The sequence below is a fragment of the Coregonus lavaretus genome (assembly GCF_964263955.1).
Source record: "Coregonus lavaretus genome assembly, chromosome: 35".
Classification (NCBI taxonomy): Eukaryota; Metazoa; Chordata; class Actinopteri; order Salmoniformes; family Salmonidae; genus Coregonus; species Coregonus lavaretus.
Window position 1 is genome coordinate 2909172 of NC_140022.1, and position 16296 is coordinate 2925467.

The following is a 16296-nucleotide window of genomic DNA, read 5'->3' on the forward strand; positions in this document are numbered from 1 at the left end:
CAGACAGACAGATCAATATTTATATACAGCTAAGTAGGTTAGCTGAGCGCCAGAGCAGACATCGTGCGGTAACTCTGCCTCAGACTTGAAGTAGTGTGGGCCCTGCTCAACCAACACCATGCTCAGTAGTTCCTGAGAAAGAACAAAGAAGAATTGTCACATTTCAATTTGGTAAATTGAGAGATCTTTCTGGGGAAGAGTGCGTCTGTACAGTGAACCAAAAAGGTTTAACGCAAAACCTGCCAATGGGTCATTGTGGAACATATTGTAGTTTGAGTAAAATGTTTGAATTTGCAACGCAACCTTCAAAAGGAATATCTGCAAATAGATTGTTTTTGCAAACAGCCAAAAACATTATAATATAGCATTTAAGTGCTTTCGGAAAGTATTCAGACCCCTTGACTTTTTCCACATTTTGTTACGTTACAGCCTTATTCTAAAATGGATTTAAATTAAAATAAATTCTCAGCAATCTACACACAATACCCCATAATGACAAAGCAAAAACAGGTTTAGATTTTTTTGCAAATTTACAAAAAATAAAACATAAATACCATATTTACATAAGTATTCAGACCCTTTGCTATGAGACTCAAAATTGAGCTCAGGTGCATCCTGTTTCCATTGATCATCCTTGAGATGTTTCTATAACTTGATTGGAGTCCACCTGTGGTAAATTCAATTGATTGGACATGATTTGGAAAGGCACACACCTGTCTATATAAGGTCCCACAGTTGACAGTGCATATCAGAGCAAAAATCAAGCCATGAGGTCAAAGGAATTGTCCGTAGAGCACAGAGACAGGATTGTGTCGAGGCACAGATCTGTGGAAGGGTACCAAAAAATGTCTGCAGCATTGAAGGTCCCCAAGAACACAGAGGCCTCCATCATTCTTAAATGGAAGACGTTTGGAACCACCAAGACTCTTCCTAGAGCTGGCCGCCCGGCCAAACTGAGCAATCGGGGGAGAACCCCATGATCACTCTGACAGAGCTCTAGAGTTCCTCTGTGGAGATGGGAGAACCTTCCAGAAGGACAACCATCTCTGCAGCACTCCACCAATCAGGCCTTTATGGTAGAGTGGCAAGCCACTCCTCAGTAAAAGGCACATGACAGCCCGCTTGGAGTTTGCCAAAAGGCACCTAAAGACTCTCAGACCATGAGAAACAAGATTCTCTGGTCTGATGGCCCAGCCAAAGCCCGGACTTGAACCCGATCGAACATCTCTGGAGAGACCTGAAAATAGCTGTGCAGCAACGTTCCCAATCCAACCTGACAGAGTTTGAGAGGATCTGCAGAGAATGGGAAAAACTCCCCAAATACAGGTGTGCCAAGCTTGTAGCATCATACCCAAGAAGACTCAAGGCTGTAATTGCTGCCAAAGGTGCTTCAACAAAATACTGAGTAAAGGGTCTGAATACTTATGTAAATTTAATATTTCAGTTTTTTATTTTGTAATAAATCAGCAAATTCTAAAAACCTGTTTTTGCTATGTCATTATGGGATATTGTGTGTAGATTGATGAGGGGAAAAAACAACTTCATCAATTTTTGATTAAGGCTGTAACCTAACAAAATGTGGAAAAAGTCAAGGGGTCTGAATACTTTCCGAAGGCACTGTAATCATAATGAACCTAGTTGCGAGAGTCCTCCTGATTTCAGGGTTATCAGGCTCTGTGCATCAAAAAGGAGAACATTTGATAAAGTAATCTGAAAGCAGTCAAATCCCATATTCCACTGGAAGGTACAGCACATATTCCAGGATAACATCATTAATGGTTTTCTGGAAAAGTAAGTTTGACAATCAATGTCGCAGTAAAACTGTACTTTCTCTCAAATATCTGAATAAAAACCAGATCTTCCTGGTCTGACCCAGCTAAAGATTGAGGGTTCATGGGGGTAAGTTTGGGTAAACAACATTACATCTTATAAACAACATTTTAATTTCTCCCTTTGCACCACAACACTGCCACGGCTCCACAACAAATCACTGCACCTGTGATGAAAGAGATTGAAAATGACCAGTATAATAGAAAGATTTGCAGGTAAAGCATAAGATGGTAAGTAAATAGGTTGACTATAACAATAATAATATAGGTTGACTATGACTTGGCACTATAACAGTAATATAGGTTGACTATGACTTGGCACTAGGGGTGTAACGATTCGTTTTAACAACGATTCGATTTGTATCACGATTCGTGGTTGTCGATACGATTCAAGGACGATATTGGTTCATTTAGAACGATACGATCCGAAACGATTCAGTGACTTGAAATCGATTCAGTAAACTTTTAGCCAAAAATTCAACCAGTGTGACTGAAATAAATACCTGGTAACCAGTTGCATTTTAATGGCTGGCAATAGTCTTGATATTTTTAACAGTGTTTCATGACTCCATGCAGACCATCTGGTATTATGAAACTTACCAAAAGTCTCACAAGTCCGTCTGTTATGGCCTGTGCGGTTCGGTCAGCACCCAATTCAATCAGTCCAATAAAGTCCGAAGTAAACTCTCCGTTGCTGGACACAGACACAATGTAAACTATTTCCTGCTCAGTTTTTGTGATGTCCTCAGATCCATCAAAAAGCATTCAGTAAAGGAACATCCTCAGAATAGGAAGACATGGGACGTGCGTGTTTAGCTTTATGGAAAGAGAAAAATATTAAACAGAGCTTGCCGCTGTTCTTCATTCAGCTTGTCTCGGCGACTGGACATTTATTCTCGGCTAGCTTTTAGCAATGGCTTGCGCCACATTCGTGTGCTCCTTGCTCTTTTCATGTTTGTCAAATAAAGGATGGTTGAAATTCTTTGAGCCTTTATAAAATGCACCTGTTTTGTCTGCTAGATGTGGATTTGAGCGGCAAATCTTGCACCACATTTCAGTGCGCTCATCGTTAGCTTCAAGCCACTTTTCCGAAAAAAGTATTTTCTTCGGCTCTGGCTCCAGTTGGCGTTTCTTTGTAGGTGGCGAAACGCCAAAGAATCTGCTTAATGTCTGTTGCTTTTTGGACATCCCTGACAGTAGTTGACAAGCAACATGTCATGTGTAAGGTTAGATGAGAAGATCGGTCAAGTACGCAAAGGCGCGTAGTAACACAAGTGGCATTACGCATTCCTGATTTTTGTCGCGCTTGCGTATCTGCGTACCAGTTATGTGCACCCCTGCATATAAAGTCTGACGTGCTTAAATCCAATGGGTTATTTCCTAGTATCGATACAATCGATTTATTACATTTTAAAACGATGTTAGATCGATATATGTTGTCCAAAATGCCAACTCGCCGAGCACAGATCGATGTAGTTGGATCATATGAATAGAAATCGATACATCGATGTAGTAGATGGATCGTTACACCCCTACTTGGCACTATAACAGTAATATAGGTTGACTATAACAATAATAATATAGGTTGACTATGACTTGGCACTATAACAGTAATATAGGTTGACTATGACTTGGCACTATAACAGTAATATAGGTTGACTATGACTTGGCACTATAACAGTAATATAGGTTGACTATGACTTGGCACTATAACAGTAATATAGGTTGACTATGACTTGGCACTATAACAGTAATATAGGTTGACTATGACTTGGCACTATAACAGTAATATAGGTTGACTATGACTTGGCACTATAACAGTAATATAGGTTGACTATGACTTGGCACTATAACAGTAATATAGGTTGACTATGACTTGGCACTATACCAGTAATATAGGTTGACTATGACTTGGCACTATTAAAATAAGTAAATAGGTTGACTATGACTTGGCACTATTACAATCACTGAATTTCCACTGATCCATATATTGGAGACTTGAGATAGACCTAGCCCACAAAAAATAAACACAAAAAACATGCCAACATGTTTATAATCTGTTGGGTTTTATTTTTCTCATAATTGGATTTGTATGTGATGGATAGCTTGGAAGGAATGCATTGATGTAGATTGTTTCACTTGGCAAGCTGTGATTAATGTGAGGAGCTGTTTTAGGGAGTAAGGGGAGATAAGAACTTGTGTCTCAAAGTACTAGACCTCACTGCCTCTTTGTATTCTGTGAAACTGTCCTTGAACATGGAGTACAGTGGGAGGATGTCTTTCTGGGTGCTGGCTCTGCAGGTTATTATCATAGCAACCAAGCCTGGCAACAACTGGAATGCCAAGGAGTTGAGACCAACCCCTGCGCCAACGGATTGGCTGAACCACACTCAGTCCTTTGCTCTGGTTGGCCAACAGAAGAAGGGACTGCTTTCTGTCAGAGTATTTGAGAAAGAATCTGAAAACAGATTCTTAGTTCTCTGTCGGCCCTGCGTGGTTTGACAGTGAGCCCGTATACGAACTTTCATACTTATCATACAATACATTTTGCATATAATAAATTAAGCTTAGATTGAAGATCTCTTGATTCTTATTCCAATACCAGATTTGAATTACGCAATCTCGACAATTGGTGACCTCCGACTGTGATCTGGTGGCGGAACTTCGCTGGAATTCACCCAGCCTATTGGACATCACTGTCATCGAACTGTGTTTCACAAATTGCCCGGGCTTTTAAAAAGGTAAGCAAAACACCTATTGTAATAACTGAAGTTTTGCACATTGGCTTTATCCAAATTAATTTTGTGAAGCACCTGTTTGATGTAAGTGAACCCTATTCTACTATAAATAACAATTACAGTATACTATTTCGATTTCATAATGTACTATGCAAATGTTTGATAATTGTGATGGTTAAACCCATGGGAGTGCAAACTATGACTAGAAGTTCATAGGTGGCACTTTAAAGCGAATAAACAGTGTGGCCTATGGTTAGAGGGTGTGACTCCCATAGGATGTATTTTAAATAAACATTGTGACCTATGGTTAGAGGGTGTGACTCCCATAGGATGTATTTTAATTAAACATTGTGACCTATGGTTAGAGGGTGTGACTCCCATAGGATGTATTTTAATTAAACATTGTGACCTATGGTTAGAGGGTGTGACTCCCATAGGATGTATTTTAAATAAACATTGTGACCTATGGTTAGAGGGTGTGACTCCCATAGGATGTATTTTAAATAAACATTGTGACCTATGGTTAGAGGGTGTGACTCCCATAGGATGTATTTTAATTAAACATTGTGACCTATGGTTAGAGGGTGTGACTCCCATAGGATGTATTTTAAATAAACATTGTGACCTATGGTTAGAGGGTGTGACTCCCATAGGATGTATTTTAAATAAACATTGTGACCTATGGTTAGAGGGTGTGACTCCCATAGGATGTATTTTAATTAAACATTGTGACCTATGGTTAGAGGGTGTGACTCCCATAGGATGTATTTTAATTAAACATTGTGACCTATGGTTAGAGGGTGTGACTCCCATAGGATGTATTTTAAATAAACATTGTGACCTATGGTTAGAGGGTGTGACTCCCATAGGATGTATTTTAAATAAACATTGTGACCTATGGTTAGAGGGTGTGACTCCCATAGGATGTATTTTAATTAAACAGTGTGACCTATGGTTAGAGGGTGTGACTCCCATAGGATGTATTTTAATTAAACAGTGTGACCTATGGTTAGAGGGTGTGACTCCCATAGGATGTATTTTAATTAAACAGTGTGACCTATGGTTAGAGGGTGTGACTCCCATAGGAGGTGTTTTAAATAAGTAGTGAACTATGGTTAGAGGGGTCTGACTCCCATAGAAGTTATTCTACACAAGTGGTGTGACAGTACGGTTTATGACTTAAAAATCATAGGAAGCAGGATAAAAGGTTAGACAGTGAGAGTGTGGTCGTATGAATGAGAGTGTGAATGATAAACCAGTATCCCTTGATAGAAAACTAATTGGGGCTCCAAAGACGTCTGTGCCTGTCCAAACTGTATAATTTGGGGATAACTGTTGGGTTTGTGGTTGCTTAAACCATATAACCCGTTAAAGCAATTGGGAACATAAAGCTAAAGTGATTAATTGTGTGACTGAACTGGTTTTGAATAGTTGTGTTGAAACAATTTGGTTTATTATTTGATTCAGTGTTTGATGTTTGACATAGCATAATACTGGTTCTAGGTGTTTGGGTTGAAGCTTTTTGGTTTATTATTTGATTTAACGTTTGATGTTTGACCGTGCAAAATACTGGTTAAACAATTAGACCTAAACAATTCGGTTTATAAACGTGCACCAACTTTAACTAATTAGGTGGGAATAATTTGATTTAAATAACTAGATGAAAGTACTTTAAATAACCACAGAATATTGGAAACACTAACACAGCTCCTCGAAGGAACCTGCTCCCAGAGGAGAGGGAGAGAGAGTTGCGAGGGGAGGGGCTGGAGAGAGCGAAAGTGTGGCTTTTGGAGCCATGAAAAGACTGGGAGATGGCTGGGAACGCATGTGGGTTTCTGACGAGAGATGTTCTGAACTTGCTCACCCGAGCGTCGTGGGTGAGAAAGTAGAGAATATTTACATTTGCATTTTTGGTGATTTGGCAGACGCTCTTGTCCAGAGCGACTTGCAGGAGCGATTGGGGTTGAGTGCCTTGCTCGAGGGCACATCGGCAGATTTTTCGCCTGGTCGGCTCGGGGATTGTAACCGGTGACCTCTCGGTTGTTGGCGCGGCGCTATTGGTTACTAAACTGCCAGCCGCCCCATATGAGTTTAAGATTGTGGCGTTGTTGGATAATATGATGGCGGATTAAACTGACCATAAGTAATGTTGTTTTAGACGTAATGTATAATAGAGTACAAAACAAATAGAGGGTTAAATTGAACTAATTATCATGGTAGAGCTAACATAGTACAGTGAGGGAACTTCATTTTGTGTCAGAGGGTAAGATGAGATCATTAATGGTACTATTAGTGGAAATCTATTTATCATTTCAAGGCATGGAGTAATAATCTGCATTTATGAGTGTAAATTCCACGGCTGATGTGTTGATTGAATGGGTACGATGAGTATTTGGTTTGGTAATGTTGAATGGACTATTTGTAGCGAGCGTGTTTAGGGGTTAAATAGAAAAACTAAATTATACAATAAAGCTACTGCGATTTTCATTTGGTGACGTCACTTGCTCTATGAACTGGAAGTAGTTACTTTGAGAGCATCGCAGATGGTGTGAAGTGACTGGCGATGTCCCTGGTTCGAACACCGGTAGGGACAGTAGATAACATTTATGAAGTATTTAGAATAATGGTAATGTTTAGTATACTATGGGATTAAACAGTTCGTTAAATGATTTCAATTGCCTCTGAACTCTGTTTTAACATTCTGGTGTTATTTTAATCATCCACACTAGTAAATTCTAAAGGCATGAGAGGAGGACTTTAGGATAGTTTATTTTACTAAGTTGAGGGTAATTTATAGTACTGTGAAAATTGTGAAGAACATTATAATTTGGTAATAATATATTTGATTTGAACCATAAAATAACAGAAGAGAGAGTGGAGGAATGGCAATTGGATAATGAATTACCAATATTAACTAAAGTGATTGTTTAGATAGGTGGTAATATTGACACATGGCCAAATCATGTGTCAAAAAGGGGGATGGTTGGATTAAATATTAAATATATACGAAGGAGAGGACAAAATACTTTAAAAAAAACAACAAAAAAAAACATGTATGATAGTTTATTAACCACACCTGTATGTCAGAGGTTTTGTGCCCCACAGGTGAACTAAAGGAGAAGGTGACCCACTCTATCTAACCAGGAGACTGAAGCAGGCCTGGCGGGAAGGGCCCTACCAAGTACTGCCTTTGCCAGCTGAGAGATCCATCTGGGTGCATGTCACACACTGTAAAAAGGCAAAACCAGCTACACCTGACGAACAAACACAGAGTTAGGAGAAAGATCCGATAACCACAAGGGTCCGGGGGTTGGCTCCTTAACGAAGATTCCCTTACCCTGTCTGATCATCCCTGTGTGAGTTCGATAGAAGGTGAAGCAATGGGTTGGCCTCTGGCATCTGACATGTTCTCAGGGCAAGGGTGGGGATTCACAGGTCTCCCGACGGTAGGTAGCTGTCTGATTGTGGGGGCCATATTCCTAACACACACGGACCCTCCTGTTTCAGCCAGAAGTAGTAGTTAACCTAACACAAGTTGAAAAGGCATAAGAGACAGCTAGACGTAGGGAAAGGGGAAATTCTAGAGTAAACCTCTCTGAGGGAGGTGGTGAGACCGGGGCTGTGGTAAAGATAGTGCAAAACTATAGACCTGGAGGAAGTAGTACAGGTGAGAACGGGGTATAGAAATCTTAACCTGTGGTTGGAATGGATTCAGTATACGGCAAAAAACTATGTCTAAAGAGGACTGTTTTGCCTGTGGGACAGCCAAACCAGGGTTGACAACTACTCCGTTCCCCTTGACAGGCTTTGACTCTCTGTCAGGTTTATCCTCCATGCAAGCCCGATAACGGGGTCGTCCCGACCTGGGTTGCCTCAATTTGAAGTCTCAGGGGATTCTAATTGTTTTTCTAGGACTAGTAAGATAGGATACAGAGTAGGGCATCTTAGCTCTGCTCCTACACAGAGAATATCACAACTGAAAGAGAACATGACTAATCTCTCCTATTTGTTGCAGACAGAGGATTGTAGGACCCAAAACCAGGCCTGTGCTGACATCTGATGGTTGTGTGGTGATAACTGATTGTGAACTCAACTACATATGCAAACAATCAAACGTATCAGAGACTGGTGAGTTGTCACATAGAAAGTAGGACCTACTCCCGGGAGCCTTTGATGAAAGGATATATATATATATTGATGGGATCCACAATCAGATCGCAGCTGGGTTTGAATCAAGTATTTTCTGATGGTCAACAATTAATAAAAATGTAGATTGGATAAATTATATTTAATATAACCAGCAAAATATTTATAAACCACACTCGTGATGCAATAAAGGGATTAGCTGAGCAGACAGCGGCAACTATCTTAATGACAAAGCAGAATAGAATAGCGTTGGATATGCTTTTGGCTGAGAGGGGCGGGGTTTGTGTTCTGTTTGGATATATGTGTTGTACTTTCATCTCCAACAATATAGCACCGGACGGGCCCGTGACCAAAGCGCTTGAGTGACCATCACCACGCTGGCGAACGAACTGGTTGAGAACTCTGGTATTGATAGCTCCATAAACGGTTGGTTTGATAACATATTTGGTAAATGGAAAACTATTGTTGTGACTATTCTGGGTGAAGTTATAGCTTCTATGGGTATACTTGTGTTTGTGGATGTTGTCTTATTTCCTGGCTGAGTGACTGGTTTGGTGAGTACTCTTCTATGGTGGTTACTGGATTTCTGACCCTAGTAATTGTGTTTTTGCTGTTAATGTGTTGTGCTGCTTGCATCGTCCCCTGTCTCTGGAGGTCAGTGGTAGGAGTGGTGCAGGCGTCAGGTATGATGCTGTTGTTACCGGCCCAGGATGATGCGGGTGACTCTGCTACTGACTCTGAGACCAAGCTGGATGATCCATGGTTTGCCTAGTAAAATACATACACGCATTTATTTTCAGTTCTTGCTCATTTATTACCTTATGTTTTTACTAACCACTGTGATTGTTTATTCTTCCTGATGTGAAGGTAAAGGATTCCTGGGTGGCTGGTAGCCAACTCAGTACATGTTAGGTGTAGGGGAGGAATAGAGGGTTAAAATTATAATTTTTAATTTTTTATTAACATTAAATGTTGTGATTTAATTTCCATATCCTGTTATTCTTAAGGGTGATTATACTCTGTTTAGAGTGACACCATAAATGGTGTCAAAAGAGGGAATTCAAAAAATTTCCCTTTAAAAATCTTTAATCACACCCTAGAGTTTTAATTATCTTGTGTTTTGTGTTCTATTAATCCTGTGTTTTATGCTTTATTAATCAAGTTAGCCATGTGAATGTTTGTCTTTCCTTATGTGATGGTTTGAACTTCTCTGATGACTGGTAACAGTTTGCAAGTTGGGTGTCGATGGAAGGACTGAAGGACTTTTATTATCAAATTGTCTATTAATAAAAGTGTTTATTTTTGTTTGTATTGTATTTTAATGAGTGACACCCTAGAGGGTGTCAAAAGAGGGAATTGTTGGGTTTTATTTTTCTCATAATTGGATTTGTATGTGATGGATAGCTTGGAAGGAATGCATTGATGTAGATTGTTTCACTTGGCAAGCTGTGATTAATGTGAGGAGCTGTTTTAGGGAGTAAGGGGAGATAAGAACTTGTGTCTCAAAGTACTAGACCTCACTGCCTCTTTGTATTCTGTGAAACTGTCCTTGAACATGGAGTACAGTGGGAGGATGTCTTTCTGGGTGCTGGCTCTGCAGGTTATTATCATAGCAACCAAGCCTGGCAACAACTGGAATGCCAAGGAGTTGAGACCAACCCCTGCGCCAACGGATTGGCTGAACCACACTCAGTCCTTTGCTCTGGTTGGCCAACAGAAGAAGGGACTGCTTTCTGTCAGAGTATTTGAGAAAGAATCTGAAAACAGATTCTTAGTTCTCTGTCGGCCCTGCGTGGTTTGACAGTGAGCCCGTATACGAACTTTCATACTTATCATACAATACATTTTGCATATAATAAATTAAGCTTAGATTGAAGATCTCTTGATTCTTATTCCAATACCAGATTTGAATTACGCAATCTCGACAAATCATGCCAATTATTATGTCTGTATTGACAAACCATGGCCTCTTTCACCAGCCAATGAGAACTGATCACTGACTGGAATCACCATAGAAACCTCCTTAGTGGCACCACCAGAAGACACCACACACTTAACCTTGGTGTCTTTGTAAGGTAGACTGGACACTGTTGCAGTAGTTGTCACAGTGATAGTTCCATTGGGATGGGTGACATCGACCGTGGTGGAATGTTCTATCATCATGTCATCCCAGGTCACTATAGGAGGAGGTCGTCCAGTAGCAGAACAGGACAGAGTGGTGTGACTGTTGTTGGTTTGTGTGATGAGGAGTGAGGGTCCATACAGCTCTACAGAACAACAACAGACACAGTTCACAGTGAACAGCACAAGTCATAAAGCAGGTATCTAACGTGGGAAATCAAATAGGTGACATAGTGAGGTTAATTGATGATCATCGTTCCTGTCAACACCTACTCATTACATTATGCAATACGATTTTACCATTGACTTGGAGACAGGTCGTTCCACTGATATGAAATAGACACTCGTAGCAGGACTCATCTCCTCATGACACTGCTCTGATGACGATCGAGCGGTTCTGCAGTCCCTCATCTTCAAACTCCATGTTCCTCTGAAAAGGTTGTTTGACTACTGGTCCAAACTAGACACACAATGATATCAATCTTTAGGATGCCATATAACAGGGCTCTCCAACCCTGTTCTTTCAGAGATACCCTCCTGTAGGTTTTCACCAACTCCAGTTGTATCTAGCCTAAATCAACTCACAGCCGGCTAATGATTAAAATCAGGTGTGCTAGATTAGAGTTGGATTGAAAACCTATAGCTCGGTAGCTCTCCAGGAACAGGCTTGAAGAGCCCTGCAATATAGAGTACAATATGGGGATGCAGTACTCAGAATGGTCAGAAGGGGGAGTACAGAACTAGTCTATAATCTAGTCTAGGTACAGTAGGTGGAAGTAATGAATGAAGGGGTTTTTAAACTGACTGCAGTATGGTTTCATGTGTTTAATTATTAAAGTAACAAACTACAGAACATGTGGACATCAGTTAATATAAGGAGCTATGGCTATGGATCAATCCTCTTACTTTGTTCTGATTAAATCATTGTACACTACACAGTTTATACAGTGACTCAATACACTATACATGCAGTTCACTACATTACCTTCATAATTTAACTTGTCTGTACAGCTGTAGCCTATAGCAGGGGTGTCAAACTCATTCCATGGAGGGCCTAGTGTCTGCGGGTTTTAGTTTTTTCCATTCAATTAAGACCTAGACAACCAGGTGAGGGGAGTTCTTTACTAATTAGTGACCTTAATTCATAAATCAAGTGTGAGAGTGGAGTGCAAACCTGCAGACCCTCAGCCCTCCGTGGAATGAGTTTGACACATAGCTATATATAGCCTATACCTACAGTGGTTTGCGAAAGTATTCAACCCCCTTGGCATTTTTCCTATTTTGTTGCCTTACAACCTGGAATTAAATTTGATTTTTTGGGGGGGGTTGTATCATTTGATTTACACAACATGCCTACCACTTTGAAGATGCAAAATATTTTTTTGTGTGAAACAAACAAGAAATACGTTTTAAAAAAACAGAAAACTTGAGCGTGCATAACTATTCACCCCCACAAAGTCAATACTTTGTAGAGCCACCTTTTGCAGCAATTACAGCTGCAAGTCTCTTGGGGTATGTCTCTATAAACTTGGCACATCTAGATACTGGGATTTTTGCCCATTCTTCAAGGCAAAACTGATCCAACTCCTTCAAGTTGGATGGGTTCCGCTGGTGTACAGTAATCTTTAAGTCATACCACAGATTCTCAATTGGATTGAAGTCTGGGCTTTGACTAGGCCATTCCAAGACATTTAAATGTTTCCCCTTAAACCACTCAAGTGTTGCTTTAGCAGTATGCTTAGGGTCATTGTCCTGCTGGAAGGTGAACCTCCGTCCCAGTCTCAAATCTCTGGAAGACTGAAACAGGTTTCCCTCAAGAATTTCCCTGTATAGCGCCATCCATCATTCCTTCAATTCTGACCAGTTTCCCAGTCCCTTCCGATGAAAACATCCCCACAGCATGATGCAGCCACCACCATGTTTCCCTGGGGGAATGGTGTTCTTGGGGTGATGACAGGTGTTGGGTTTGCGCCAGACATAGCGTTTCCCTTGATGGCCAAAAAGTTCAATTTTAGTCTCATCTGACCAGAGTACCTTCTTCCATATGTTTGGGGAGTCTCCCACATGCCTTCTGGCGAACACCAAACGTGTTTGCTAATTTTTTTCTTTAAGCAATGGTTTTTTTCTGGCCACTCATCCATAAAGCCCAGCTCTGTGGAGTGTACGGCTTAAAGTGGTCCTATGGACAGATACTCCAATCTCCGCTATGGAGCTTTGCAGCTCCTTCAGGGTTATCTTTGGTCTCTTTGTTGCCTCTCTGATTAATGCCCTCCTTGCCTGGTCCATGAGTTTTGGTGGGCGGCCCTCTCTTGGCAGGTTTGTTGTGGTGCCATATTCTTTCCATTTTTTTAATGATGGATTTAATGGTGCTCCGTGGGATGTTCAAAGTTTCTGATATTTTTTTATAACCCAACCCTGATCTGTACTTCTCCATAACTTTGTCCCTGACCTGTTTGGAGAGCTCATTGGTCTTCACGGCTCCGCTTGTTTGGTGATGCACCTTGCTTCGTGGTGTTGCAGACTCTGGGGCCTTTCAGAACAGGTTTAGATTTACATTTTACATTTTTACATTTTAGTCATTTAGCAGACGCTCTTATCCAGAGCAACTTACAGTTAGAGTGCATACATATATATTTTTTTCACACTGGTCCCCCGTGGGAAACGAACCCACAACCCTGGCGTTGCAAACGCCATGCTCTACCAACTGAGCTACACGGGATATACTCAGATCATGTGACACTTAGATTGCACACAGGTGGACTTTATTTAACTAATTATGTGACTTCTGAAGGTAATTGGTTGCACCAGATCTTATTTAGGGGCTTCGTAGCTAGCTTGTTGCTACCTGGATAGCTAACTAAACAATAGCTGGAACGACCTAGCTGTAATATTTGGAGACGCTTTCTCTCCGTTGGGACAGACGCGAACTGGCTGAATCGATTCAGTGGCTAGCTTTGCACTTAACTGGCTAACAGTAGCTACTAAGGGTAAGTTATAAACCTACATTTATTTTTGTTTTGTTTTTACATACTGGTAACCAGAGTCATTCAAGGGAATTTCGGGACATGGGTGACTAGTTAACGTTAGCTTGGCTCTCTCTGTGTGTTTCGTGCCGTGGGAGGAGGGGTTGGTTCGTTGGCAGAGAGCAATGGCTAGCTAGTATGCTAATTATTCTAGCTAACTAACTGGCTGAATAAGTTGACAATGTACTCACTCAAACTGTTAAAACTAACCCAAAACTTTACACAACGTTAGACACGGACACGAATGATCTGTTTGGCGTGTTAACACACTGGTGGTTTGTTGTAACCGAGTATTGGTGCTAAACCCTGTTATTGGAGGCTGGCATGCTAGTTGGCTATGGCGTCATAGGATTCGGTGCCCTGGACGGTTTTCACGGAAGAATACTGTACCAAGTTAGTTAGCTGAATAAACTAAGTTAGAGTCTATTCTTAGAAAACATTGAACCGCTGTAGTTTACAACAATTATAATTTCTAAAGTGGAAGTTGGGAAAGTTATATTTGAGTGTTTCAGTGAAACGTAAGTGAGGGAGGCCCCGCTCTCTCGCTTTCCCAGATGTTTAGTTCATTTCATTCTGATCTCCTTTGCATTATTGTAGCCATTTTCTGTAGCCTGTCAACTATGTGCCTGTCTATCCCTGTTCTCTCCTCTCCGCACAGGCCATACAAACGCTTCACACCACGTGGCTGCTGCCTCTCTAACCTGGTGGTCCCTGCGCGCACGACCCACGTGGAGTTCCAGGTCTCCGGCAGCCTCTGGAACTGCCGTTCTGCGGCCAACAAGGCAGAGTTCATCTCAGCCTATGCTACCCTCCAGTCCCTCGACTTCTTGGCGCTGACGGAAACATGGACTACCACAGAAAACACTGCTACTCCTACTGTTCTTTCCTCGTCTGACCATGTGTTCTCGCATACCCCGAGAGCATCTGGTCAGCGCGGCGGTAGCACAGGAATCCTCATCTCTCCCAAGTGGACATTCTCTCTTTTTCCCCTGACCCATCTGTCTATCTCCTCATTTGAATTCCATGCTGTCACAGTCACTAGCCCATTCAAGCTTAACATCCTTGTCATTTATCGCCCTCCAGGTTCCCTTGGAGAGTTCATCAATGAGCTTGACACCTTGATAAGTTCCTTTCCTGAGGATGGCTCACCCCTCACAGTTCTGGGTGACTTTAACCTCCCTACGTCTGCCTTTGACTCATTTCTCTCTGCCTCCTTCTTTCCACTCCTTTCCACTTTTGACCTCACCCTCTCACCGTCCCCTCCTACTCACAAGGCAGGCAATACGCTTGACCTCATCTTTACTAGATGCTGTTCTTCTACTAATCTCACTGCAACTCCCCTCCAAGTCTCCGACCACTACTTTGTTTCCTTTTCTCTCTCGCTCTCCTCCAACACTACTCACTCTGCCCCTACTCAAATGGTAATGTGCCGTCGCAACCTTCGCTCTCTCTCTCCCGGTACTCTCTCCTCTTCCATCCTATCATCTCTTCCCTCTGCTAAATCCTTCTCCCTCCGATCTTCTGATTCTGCCTCCTCAACCCTCCTCTCCTCCCTTTCTGCATCTTTTGACTCTCTATGTCCCCTATCCTCCCGGCCGGCTCGGTCCTCCCCTCCTGCTCCGTGGCTTGACGACTCATTGCGAGCTCACAGAAGAGGGCTCCGGGCAGCCGAGCGGAAATGGAGGAAAACTAGACTCCCTGCGGACCTGTCATCTTTTCACTCCCTCCTCTCTACATTCTCTTCTTCTGTTTCCGCTGCTAAAGCCACTTTCTACCACTCTAAATTTCAAGCCTCCGCCTCTAACCCTAGGAAGCTCTTTGCCACCTTCTCCTCCCTGCTGAATCCTCCTCCCCCTCCCTCTCTTTGGATGACTTTGTCAACCATTTTGAAAAGAAGGTTGACGACATCCGATCCTCATTTATTAAGTCAAATGACACCGCTGGTCCTGCTCACACTGCCCTACCCTATGCTTTGACTTATTTCTCCCCTCTCTCTCCAGATGAAATCTTGCGACTTGTGACGTCCGGCCGCCCAACAACCTGCCCGCTTGACCCTATCCCCTCCTCTCTTCTCCAGACCATTTCCGGAGACCTTCTCCCTTACCTCACCTCGCTCATCAACTCATCATTGACCGCTGGCCATGTCCCTTCCGTCTTCAAGAGAGCGAGAGTTGCACCCCTCCTCAAAAAACCTACACTCGATCCCTCCAATGTCAACAACTACAGACCAGTATCCCTTCTTTCTTTTCTCTCCAAAACTCTTGAGCGTGCCGTCTCTAGCCAACTCTCCTGCTATCTCTCTCAGAATGACCTTCTTGATCCAAACCAGTCAGGTTTCAAGACTGGTCATTCAACTGAGACTGCTCTTCTCTGTGTCACGGAGGCTTTCCACACTGCTAAAGCTAACTCTCTCTCCTCTGCTCTTATCCTTCTAGACCT